We start from the raw sequence: 12563 nt of genomic DNA, 5'->3' as shown, positions 1-12563 counted from the left end.
AAGACAGAACTCTATAAAGAACAGATTTTTCCTTTCATTTTCACAAAATGTATGCAATTGTTTCACACTGTTGAAGAAGGAATGTTATTGTTTGTAGGAGTACTAAAGACAATCTGTTTAAAAGGGATTCAAACACCTAGCAGAATCCACTATAATCTGCTTACATGAAATATTTTTTCTCAGCAGGAGTGCAGGTCACTGTTCTATAATCTAAGTGCACCAAATGTTCCGGTATAATTTCATTTGATTCCAGTGAAAGAGCTGCAAATACCGACAACTGAAATAATGACAAACATTTCTGTCACTGCAGGGCTTATTATTATGTTTGACTCCTTTAGGTTTCATTTAGACTCGTCATATGTCTTTAAATCTGTTGAAATTTATGCATGAACTTATCATATACAATGACATTTTGATTATACTTTAATGCTGTATTCTTTTAGTTCAGTGCCTGAGAAGGGGGTACTTGTCTCTGAAAGGTAAAAACAAAAGAATATCTGGTGCCACATTAGGTTTTGAAAGCCAAACCCCTGAAGATATGAAGCTGGTCTGATAAGCTGACATGAACTAATTGAGGTGGAAGCTGATTCCACTTCCATATCTCGGAGTGAAAAGTGTTGTCATTATTTCTTGTGCTTCTACTTTCCTATTAACGCACACAGAAACTAAAAATGGTAAATCATTGCACTTACTGAAGTAAACCTGAGCACCATAGAAACATTTTCATTTAAAGCAACAGGACTTCTTTATACTCCTAAAGGAGCAGATGCCATCTCATATTTTGCAGACTTTTCAGAGAAGAGTTGGACAGCAAATTGACACAATTTCCAGATATTGATTGTCCCTTGGTCTAGTGCTTTATAGTCTGTTTCCTGATTTCCAAAAGTGAGCGTTCTGATTCAGAATCAATATACCACTTAAATTGCCACCTTATCAGACCCTTCTTCGAGTGAATTAATAGAATCCAGATAAAATGCTAATTTTTGTGCATGTGTTCAACACTTCTCATATATGCATTTACACACCAGAAGTATTCACGTTATCTACTGGAATATCCATTGCAATGAAGTCTGAAAATAATGTTATTTATTTTGTTCACAAAATTGTGCAGAAAAGACTGACATCCTCTGTTTTTTAGAGAATACGAACGTTCAGAGCCAGAACACTGCACATGATGCATACAGCATGTTAACTGATTATTTACTGAAATTGTAAGACACTGAAAGGAAAATAAAAGCAGGAGAAACATTTTAACCAGGGCCCTCCTATGTCCTTACAAAGTAAAGACAGACTGAAGCTGCAGAGCTTGTATTTATATTTCAAATGTTTCTGACAGTGTTCTGAGCTACACTTACTGGTGTTTACTGTGAAGATAAACTACATGTGAGAATCAATGAGATCTGTATTTATACATATCCAAAGTTCAAGACTTCTTTTGTTTAAAGCTTTCAGTCTTGGCTCAACAGCACACAGAAGAAGAATCTTCTAGGAGAAAGCAGTAAGATAGAAAAGTACCTAGTAATTCAATAACTGTGAAGATTTAGTTAAGTAATAACTTAGATACAAATTTATTACTATATTTTCTGCACATATGTATATACACACATAATCATCTCTTTGCATGTTTCTCTTTAAAGACATGAGCCTTCATACAAAATCTGATGGGTTTATCCTAGTTCTTAAACTCAGTTCTCAGCATGACATCTTTGTTTGTCATTCTAAAGATCCCTCCTAGTACAAGACAAAGCTCTCAAACTGAAGAAATATTGTATTAGCTCACTACAAAAAACCGGGAGGAGGGAAAAAGGATTGCAGATCAGAGGCAGGTAAAGCACAGAGAGATAAAAACAAAACATTTTTCTTTCTCTTGTATAAAAAAATAAGGATGATATATATTATATTTCCATAAGCATAAGGAGGAAAAATATATTACATAGAATACTTATAATGCTATATTATTATGTAAAATATCTAATATACTTACTTAAAACTCTACAGCAGCTAATAACCCTAAGCCAGGGATGATCTCCACATGACACTTCGCTCAAAAGTTGGTCTCCAGCTTTCCCAAAGGTCTAACATCTCGCTACAAAGAACAGGCTGATGCAAACAAACTGGGTAGCACAAAATGCAGACTTACAGCCAAAAAGCCATCACAGTGGCAGAAACACTGATAACCTGAATGCTCACTAAGTTTTGCAGACATAACAGTGTAGGAGAGTTTTAAGGATGGATCAAAGAACAGTGATTTCAGCATATACTTGTTTATACCCTTCTCAGTGTGCAAGTGATGAGAGTAAATTAAAACCCCACATATGTGCTTGTGCAAGTATGTTGGAGTCAGGCAACATGGGCCAAGCAAACTCAGAAGTCAACGTCATTAATTTAAAAAATAGCAGATAGGATAAAGAAAAAGCACAAAGGGTTCTGAAAGGTAAATTTTCAGCTTAAATTTCTACAACTTGTACCTGATGCAATAAAAAAGGGCAATTTAGAAGAACGAGACAAACTAACTGAAACAACGTTCAGAGAAAGCAGAGTTACAGCAGCAGTAGAACAGAGTTGAGGCTCTTACTCCTACAAATTATCTTCCTTTGCAGAGTGCCAACCTGCCAAACTGATTCAGTGTAGCAATTTGATTTATCCCGCCTCTCAATTCAAACTTGCAAGTTCCACCTACTGCTGCAGCAATCTTTCATCCTATCTAAGGAATCCAAAATATGAGATATCTGTACTAGTGTTTGCTCTCTGATTCACCTTCATATCAAAACACTCTGCATAAGCAAGTAATTGAGTGAGATGAAAAGAATTCTAAAGCCAAGCACTGCAGAAGTGCTGGCAGCTCAGACTACACCTTGAACAAAGACTTCAGTTCTACCTCAAAACAGCAGAAGGAATTCAAGAAAGATCAATGAAACTGAAGGAAAGTATTTTACATGTGCTTGAACAAAACTTTGTTAACTAATGACAGTTGTAGCACTTAATTATCTACAAATTCATGGCAAATCTAAGTAGAAATTAAAAGAAATCATCAGAATAGTAAAAAGGTTGTAACTAAGAAAAACATCATTACAAGAAAGGAAAATGTAGAAGCACTTTAAGCAGTGAGCTATACTGGAATATGGAAAAACTTCCCAAGGAAAAGTCCATTCCCCCAAAAATTTTAAATCAGACTAAAAATGTAATTAGAGACAATATAAAAAAAAAAACCCTGGAGCCATAACATTGCTGAAATAAAAACATTATATGAATTATCTGATTTTCATATATAAAATATATATAATTTAATATAATAAATATAATGAAAGCTTTAGTAAGACATGTGGGTGCTGTACACGTCACACAAAGCACAGGTGCTTTAGTAAGAAGCAGAAGTACAGCTGTGTTCTTAACTACAAACCAAAATATTCTTCTGTCCCCATTTAGCTTGCAAACCTGTGCAGCAGCGATAATTCCATCACATAGCTATGTAGGTGGCAAAGCATAGAGGAAATGATGCTGATTTGAGGAAAAAAGTCAGTGGGCTGTCATCATAATGCACCTGCCTGCCCCATCTCCTATCGCCGTATAAACGACATTAAAAACATTACTATTTTGGCTTATCTTGAAGACTCCTGTGAAACTCTTGGGCAGAAATTTTGCAGCAGAAAAGAACATCTAATTGTTTAACTTCAGCTTTCAATGCTCATTTCTTTGATCACCGTCACCTTAAAAGTTTCCCATGGAACACACGCTACAGAGAGTTTGATGAATGTTTTACTCCTTTTTTTTTTAGTATGAAGTCACTCTTACCAAACTATACACCAGCTTCAAAAAGTAAAATAAAGAATGTGAACAAAAAGCTCAGATCAAGCAGTTTTCTTAATGCAAACTAAGTTAAGAATAGCATTTGATCTGTTTGTTTCAAAATTTATAAGGTGCTTTCAGAATTAGTTATCTTTCTGTCAAATACCATTACCCTACCTCAGCTCAAGAAAGGATGTCTCAAATACAGTTTCCATTTGACCTACATATCAGTTGCTCTTTTATGTTCTCACTTCCTATACGTATTATTTTACTGCATAAACTAGGCACCCCTACATTGTTGCGTGAATATCCTCTGATTAAAGAACAGCCTAAATACAACACCAGTACTTATCAAGGAACTATACAATAAAAACAACTATATTCTTAATATTCAGGGTTATTTATGCATCCCTTCCTTAGGTGAGAAATTTAAGAGTTACTTAATTTATCTTTTTAATCTCTTTCCCAAGTGATCTTTATATTCCCTCACATCCTACGTTTCTTCACAAGCCTCCTAGCAACATCCCCCAGGAAAAGGCTTCCTGGAGCAAATTCTCAAGTGGAGCAATGACATCCTTACATCAGTTGAGGATCTTTTTATTACATACACAGCATCGAACAAATGCGGTGTTGCCCTGCCTGCAGTGTCACTCTCTTTGCTGAGAGGAGCTCCAAACCTTCTTCCAAAATGAAACAGTCTTGCCAAAAGATCCTTAAATTAAAATAATTATAATCATCAGTAAAATGCAAAAAATCTCAGCATTAATGGGGAGCCACCAGCTGCAGTTGCACAAATTATAAAATGCATAGTCACCACATTTAGAAGTTCCAATAAATATCATTCCTCTCTGCTGCCATCTACAGAGAGATTTCAAATTTTTCAAAAAATCCACTTTTTTACTTCCAGATATGTATTTAATTATAGCCTCTCAACATGCCCTACAAACCAGTTCACTCCAAACACATATTATATCAACAGTATTACCTCAGCATATTAAAAGCTCCACGAAAAGCTGGGCCCAAGAGATGGGTTGTTGAAAGGTACTTTGATGTTGTCACACTGCATGACAGTGATGCCAGATCTTGAACAAACCCCTGAGCTGGGAATTAGTTGCTCACGGTCCCTGTCCAATGGATGGGAAGAGTTGAGTCATACACAGAGGTCCCTCAGGAACCAGATGAGCTGCAAAGGAGATTCCAGTTCTAGTATGGACACCTTAAACACCTTTGCTTGAGTGCCCTGAACATCTAATGCCTAATGTTGTAGCATCATTATTTGCTGCCTGATTTAGACTGCATTTCCAAGTTCACAGCTGGATGTTCTAACCAGGAGGCTACAAAGTTTCCTTCTCTGCATAAAAAATGAAACTAAGTAACCAAGGGGCACATTTTTAAAAGATCAACCCCTGGGATGCACGGTGGAGAGAGTGTAACTCACTAAAATTGCTGATCTGTGTTAAATCACTGCCAGCCCTTTACGTATAAAATACCACACTTGCTTAAGTGAAGTGAACTTATCATAGAACCATAGAATGGTTTGGGTTGGAAGGGACATCAAAGATCATCTACTTCCAATCCCCCTGCTATAGGCAGGGACAGCTTCCACTAGACCAGGTTGTTCAGAGCTCCATTCAGCCTGGCGCCTTGAACACTTCCATGGATGGGGCATCCACAGCTTCTCTGGGTAACCTGTGCCAGGGCCTCACCAGCCTCACAGTGAAGTTTTCTTCCTAATATTCAGTCCAAAACTGTTCTCTTTCAGTTTGAAGCCAACCCCCCCTGCCCCCTTGCATATCATTTGATATGCCACACATTCACCACATGTGAGAACAAGCATTACCTGCAGGTTAGCGTGATCCTAGAGCGCAGCCTCCTTATGGAGGTTTGAGCCTTTACACCTGCAAGGTGGCGTTACAGCCCTTCAAACACTCTGATCTTTGGGGTTTTCTTGTGGGTAGAAGGAAGTGACACCTCATTCATGCCCCACGGAAGGGCTCCAGGGGCACCTGCAGAGCTGCCCCTGGGGGTGGGGAGGGGCTATCTCAGCCACGGCCCTCATGGTGTAGCAAAATGTGGAATTTGTAAAACTTTTCTTAATAAGGAACATTCTTTGATGTTTGGTCTTTGTATACTTTCAAGCCTAATCAACAAGAAGGGAGATTTAATCCATTAAGCAGACAACAGCCAGCAAGTGAGATCTAAGTGATGTCCAGGTGTCAGTAAATTACTTGTGGGTAGAACTGCCTTGTTAAGGTTTAGGGCTCAACATGTTTCAGTGATCTCAGATCTAGCATGAACTTAAAGTTCATATACCAATCATAGTGGACATAAAGAATGCAGAATTTACAGGCCACAAGAACCTTTGTCAGAACCCCTGAGATAAGGAAGAAACTGATGAAACCACCTCAGCAACTGTGCTGAATCAGCTCTCAAGGGGTAACAGGTAATTCTGGCAGTGGGAGATGGCAACCACCAACTCACGGGCCACTGACTCCAAAGAAGAGAAAGATCGAGCATGAGGACTAATTAGCATGAGAAGCAAGAGAATCATAAACCAATAGAAGATAGAATACTAATCAATAGGAGAACTAGGTAACTGGTAGCCAATGGACACTGATGTTTTTGTTTGCTAAAATGTATAGACAGTGAAAAGTTTTGGCAGTCATCATGCTGGCTTTGTGGATTTGCCACCCAGCACCCCTTTCTGCCCAGAACTGTAAATAAATCAAATACCTCAAGGCTGTGTGTGGATTTGCCTCTTGTACACTGGGTGAGAGAACCTATTTTGGGACAAGAATGGAGGTCCAGGTGAGGATAAGAGTGGTGGAAAAGGAAACCAGCACACTGCTGTGAGACCTGGAAGCACTTGGCGTCAATGGGCAGAGGTAGGGAGAAAGCAGGGTAAGCTTTTTCTTCTTGGAGAGCTCACACTTTTCTTGATTTTCCTCATCTTTTTCCTCTTTGCATGTATATGCCAGGCTTTGCTCTTCTCTCCAGCTGGCAGCTGCACTGGCAGAGTCAGCAAGAACAGTCTACAGCAACCTAGGGTCACAAGGAACCTTCCAGCTCTATGAAATGCAATGTCTATTCTAACTGCACCTGTCATGCATATGTGCAGTGTCAGGTAGGTCTGTATACACAGCGTAGGTCACTCTTTTCTCCTTTTCAGCCTCAACTACTTCACAGGATCACAGAAATGTTAGGGTTGGAAGGGAACTCTGGAGATCATTTAGTCCAAATCCCTCCCCCACCCGGACCAAGGCAACTTCACCTAGAGCAAGTTAAACAGGATTTCCAGTCAGAGACCTCAGAAACACCTGCTAGTTAACCATCCATTATCCCTGTGGAGGCCAGGGTACCATCTGTGGGAGAAAATACACTGTGAACAAACTGTAAAACACTGCTGAACTGAACATGCCAGCTAGAGAGTGTTGTATAGACACTGAAATTTAACATCTTCCAGCTGCAGACAGAAAAAGACCCAAATCCAAAGAATGTAGGTAGTGAAAAATAGAGGTTTTTTACCACTTTGCTCTTTGCTGTCCCTCCATATACCTTTTCTGTCAAAGTTTTATGCCTTTTCCTTTTGGTAGCCTGCTCGGAGCAGCATCTGAATGCAATTCATGAGGAGCATTTGCAAGAACTGAAGGTTGTACAGCAAGCAGCAGTGAAGTTGCACTGACACCAAAGTGATATAAAGAGGCTGAATAAAAGCAAGAGAAGTTCAGAGACTGAGTACTGCTCTGGAGATTTCAACTGCATCCAAGGTACAAAAGATTCTAATCTTATCATAGCTTCAAGTATTAACATACTTGGTTTTAAGTATGTTCATAGTTAAACAGAAAGTATACTCAGCTGGAAAAAGGAATTTGTGATATACATTGTTGTCAGTAAGAGCAAACACTTTTTAATAATCAGAATCTGTGCTTCCATCCATTGAACAAAAAATTACTTAGGAAATCAAGAATAAAAATATTTGAGATTTGTAATTCTCTTACCTTCATTACTTAAGCACATCCTAGCTTTCATATGTAGAGTTCTCAAAACCTTTTCAGTTTTTCAGGAATTTAAGTTTTTCTGGTATTTCACTGCTGCAGAAGAGCTCCCTGAAAGAGGAGAGCCTCATACCTCATCCCTGTGCAGTGCTGAGGTTTTGTGCTCTCCATGTATTGTGACTGTGGAAATCTTGAAGTGTTACAATTAGAGCTGGATTTTCTTGTTTGTAGCTGGAAATGGCTTCAGTGGAATTCACTTTGCAAACACTAGTGGAAGAGAACAAGAGGCTATTGCACTGCCTGGATGCATTTGTCCATGAGCAGGTAAACCACTAATGAAGCAGATAACTGATGACCTGGCTGCTGACTAACTGTAGCAGGAATCAAGGTGCTTCTTCAAGTATCTGTCTTTCATGCAAAGTGACCGGTCAAAGCGAGGAAAAAAAACCACCAAAGAATTAGATATTGCAAATGCTACTCCATTTGTTTAGACACCTCTGTGGGAGGAGCTTAGAGGGCTGTATAGAACTTGAGGTACTAGACATTCAGGTATGTCATTATAACCCCATGACTCCATTCCATTTTCTAGTACAGGGACACAGCCTGTATATCTGTACATACACATACAGCTTACGTGCATAACGTATCTACAACAATTTTATGCCTTTTCAGGACAACACTGCACTTGGGACTTCACTCCTAATTTTAACTTTTCCCAGTCCATTATTTCACACTAGTCTCGGTCACCTGGATCAGGATGCTTGACTGGTTCCAGAAAAGTTGAGTAAAAAGCTTAGTAATACTGTGCTACCAGTGCAGGGGTTTTTTGGGTGTTTGTAGTTGTTGATGTTTGTTTGTTTGTTTATTTTATTATTTTATTTTTGTTTTTTGGTTTTTTACAGTTTTGGATGTAATGACCAGTTTCATACATTGGAGATCCTAAGAAACACTTAGCTGTTGATAAGGTCCTAACATGATGCTAAAGAAGAATTAACTGAAACAACTTTTGAATGTGTTATTTGATAACCAAAGTAACATTTCTTCAGTAGTCAGGCTGTAACACACCAAAACCTTGTTTTCTGTTTGACACAGAACTCCTTTGTCAAATTCCTTCAGCTATATTAATCAATAGAGCATTCAGAACATTAAAGAGTTGTGCTTTTTTGTATTCTTTACTGTTATTTTAATTCTCTCTATGCCTTCTTATTCTTCTAGTTATTTTATGCTTCTCTGTTCCCTGTTGTCAAAGGCTTCTTTCAGCTCTCTATTTCTGCTGGCTGTGCCTTTAGGACAGTGTCCTTCTTATGGCCATCTGGACAATTGTACTAATTTGAGCACCTGCTCCTAGAAATTAACTGTCTTGGATGAATTTATGCCATTTGGATAATTTGGGGTTTTTTAATCTGTTTTGGTTTTTCACCTAATTGAAAATATGTTGTCTTTTTTTTTTCTTATAAGGTGGTGACATCTGCTACTTTTTCCTCAGTGTGCCCAGCAACAGGTGCAACAGGTGATGGCAGAGCGGCCTGACTGCAAGAATAAGCTGTTCTGTGACAAAGGAAAACTCCAGGTGTCTCTCTGCAGCTCAAAAAGGAAACTTCTTTTTTATGTTCATCTAAGGTAAAGCTGTTTAACCTGAGCTCTATTTTTTTTGGAGGGAAGTGCTTATTTATCTTCTCTACTTAGTGTAGTGTCAAGCACATATATTAAGAGAGTTGTGTATCAAAATCATCTTTGATTCTGCTCACAGTGCCATTAGGTGACAAGATGCTGTTGATGCAGCACCCTCTAGGGTTTGGGATAGTTGCTTAATGTGTGAAAAGAGTAGAATGGCTAAGAGCCACCAGGGGGCATTAAAACAAAAGAGATGGGTAGAAAGTGCTTGAAAGATTAGAAACTTGAAAAACTTTATAAAAAGATCAGAGTAATAAGGAGGAAGGCAAACCAGGGTGGTAATGAAAAATAAGCTGAAAGTAAAGTTTTACTTCACTGTGACTTGTGTCACAGAATTTGGGACAGTAGTGGCAAAGAGGCATTGTCACTCTGCTTCTCTGTTCCACCTAAACTAATGCTTTGCTGTTTCTGAACTATAAGAAAGCTATTTTGTCATATCTCTTTCCTCTAAGACTAAAGTGCAAAAGCTGGAGAAAGAACTGTGGATGCAGGTTTAGAGAATACTGAGCGTGGCAAATGCACCGTACAGAGACCAAACACACTCAGGAGAAAGAGAATTTCAACTTCATACCCCTTAGACATACTAATGTATTTTCCTAAAGAACAGAGCATATGTTTAATGCTATCTGTAGCACTCTAGTCTGCAGAACTAGTCAGAACCTGTTTTCAGCAAATCCACAAAAAAAAACTATGGAAGCTCAGCTGAACACAGCTGGTTTTCACTCAAACTGAATATATTTGCATATATTCAGACTAGAAAACACACACTTTACATGACTATAAAGGCAGTTCCCAGGATTCAATATTATTATGTCCCAGTAGAGAATAATTGCAGATAGTATTTATCTAGCTACATTTTTGGGAGGCAGATAGTAATTCTGTTTCAGTCTGTTCACTCAGTCTTACTAAACAGAAGTACAGAGAAAGGATGTGTTATTCTGGGCAGGGAAACCAAGCTTGTAGGTGTAAGACTGAAGTGGACTCTGCCCTGTCTCAAGTTTGCTCTTCAAAGCTGTAAGTTCAAGTAACTGCACTGAGACTTCTGTTTACAAGCAAGAACGAATTCATAACAGTAAATACTCTTTAGAGACTCCCCTTGCTTCTCAGATACCAAAGCTATCTTGTAATGCTTTTGAGCAAGGTGATCCAGACTCAGTATTGGCGGATAGGAAACTGAGCATTAACAGCTGATGGTCTGCAGGTAAGACAGATCCATGACATGATGGTTGAGGAGAAACATGCCTTTGCACTAATATCAGAGCTTTATGGCTTTACTTATCTATGAGTATCACTTCTGATTGTATGCTGAGCCAGCAGCATGATAGATTCGTGCAGAGGCACGGAAATGGGCTCTTTCACTCATTCCCATAATAACCCCTCCACCTACTCTGCAGCAGCGAGGAACTGTGTAAATTAAGATTATGCAGGTACCCCCAGAAATGCCACAGCAGTGGAAAGAATTGGGAAAGTTGATCAAGAAGGCCAGAACATGAGAAACTTACAAAATACCGAACAGAGCCATTTACACACCAGGCCAGGGGGAAAAAGGCAAGTTCTCGCTCTCTCAGGGCCTCTTTATCCTCTCTGTTTCTCCCCCACCTTCCCAAGGCCTTCATTCATGTCTGCTAAGCTATTTCTCTCTGGCACAGGAGAGAGAGAGATAACACAGCTCTCTGCAACCCCCCTCTGAACTGCAGGAGGATAAAAACCATGTAACCCCCTTGAGAAGGCACTGTGCAGGCTTCCTACGTGAAAATGAGGATTTCTCACTTTCCCACTACAAAATCTTCTGAAAGCAAACTACCTCTACCAACTGCTTATCCAGGGTCATTGCAGTACTGGTACAAACAGCTTTTTCATGAGGATAGCAAATACCACTTCTACTCTGAAGTGGCCTACAGTAGCTAGAGCAAGGAGGCATGGGACAGTTGTTTAAATTCCCCACCCAAAACTGAACACCAGAAAGTAAAATCTCAAACTTAAGTGTAGCTGTGGCCTCAATCTCCTGTCTGAGCAGGCTTAGCTATTTAATTTCCTGAAGGAAACTAAGTTGTCCCAAAGTGATTTTTCCAAAATGTAACTATTTTGAACCACCTTTTAAATAAATGGAATATAAAATATTAGAAAACACATTCCAATCTTTAAATAGTAAGGATGCAGTGAGTATATCCAAGACAAAAGTATTTACAATAGAATTAGCTTTCCTATTCTTGTGCTTAAGAAATAAAGCATGTTGAACAGAAATGTAACTGAATTTGGTTCTTCTCTTCAAAGGGAAAAGTTAATGGAAAAAGAAAGACTGAGGAAAATGTATATTCTGAACACTTAAGAGTCTCTGAAGAAGCAGTTTCAAACTGAGCAAGAGGCTTCCAGGAAAGCTGCCTGTCAAGAATCTGCTGTGGTGAGAAGGGATATAATTAAAAGATTTCAGTGAATGACTTCCAGAGAAAGGGGTCTGCTTTACGCTTTTCCAGCATAACAAGAGCAGCTCTCAACCAGTATTTGTCTTCTTTTCCATTCACCATGGAGTTGTCCCTCACTTATTTACAACAAATAGAACTTTGTCATGTGGTGGACAGACTTTTCCAAGTACCACTCTGTATTCCCTAACACTACAGACCTTGTAGCTAAGATTTACACACTGGTATTTGCCCTTCCAGTGACTTCAAAAGGATAATCAGGTAGTACAGCAGTCTCCAGGGATACAATCCTAGTTTGGAAGTCTGTTTTGTTTCTTGGGGACTGGATCATAAAGCTCAGCATAACCTTAGTATTACTCAGATCTCAGCATTCACTTTTCCCCCTTTGTTAGGAGGGGATTAAAGAAAAGTCTAAACACCAGGTGCTGTAGCCTACTCCAGATACAGCAGATCAGCTGGGAGTGCTGCTTTTTACTTGCTGTATAGGATGAACTAATTCTTACAGTTAATGTGAACTCAGTTTTTCCCCCGGGTAAAGAAATCCCTTGAAGGATCCTCCTGCAAGCTGGCTGAAGTTTCCTTGCTAACAGGGTGTTGCAGCAGAAGGTAGAAGAGCTGCAGAAGCTCTTGATCGGTTACAAAGAAAAGCTGGAAAGCCAAAGATCTCAAGTCAGACAATGCCTGGCCT

The 12563-nt window shown here is 39.1% G+C and overlaps 1 protein-coding gene across 1 annotated transcript in view; it reads right to left on the bottom strand.

Annotated features, from left to right (window-relative positions):
* Positions 1-1470: 1470 nt before the first annotated feature.
* The window catches only part of GTF3C3 (general transcription factor IIIC subunit 3), a 34454-nt gene continuing 23361 nt past the window's right edge, over positions 1471-12563 (bottom strand). Inside the window, exon 20 of the transcript XR_003573320.1 lies at positions 1471-1482. The gene's annotated coding sequence lies outside the window, so the exon portion shown is untranslated. The remainder of the gene's footprint in view (positions 1483-12563) is intronic.

The sequence above is a fragment of the Empidonax traillii genome, unplaced genomic scaffold (assembly GCF_003031625.1).
Source record: "Empidonax traillii isolate 1590-97213 ecotype Southwest subspecies unplaced genomic scaffold, ASM303162v1 scaffold861:size261962, whole genome shotgun sequence".
Taxonomy (NCBI): domain Eukaryota; kingdom Metazoa; phylum Chordata; class Aves; order Passeriformes; family Tyrannidae; genus Empidonax; species Empidonax traillii.
Note: the sequence above shows the minus strand (reverse complement) of the source record. Positions and strands in the feature narration are given on the sequence as shown.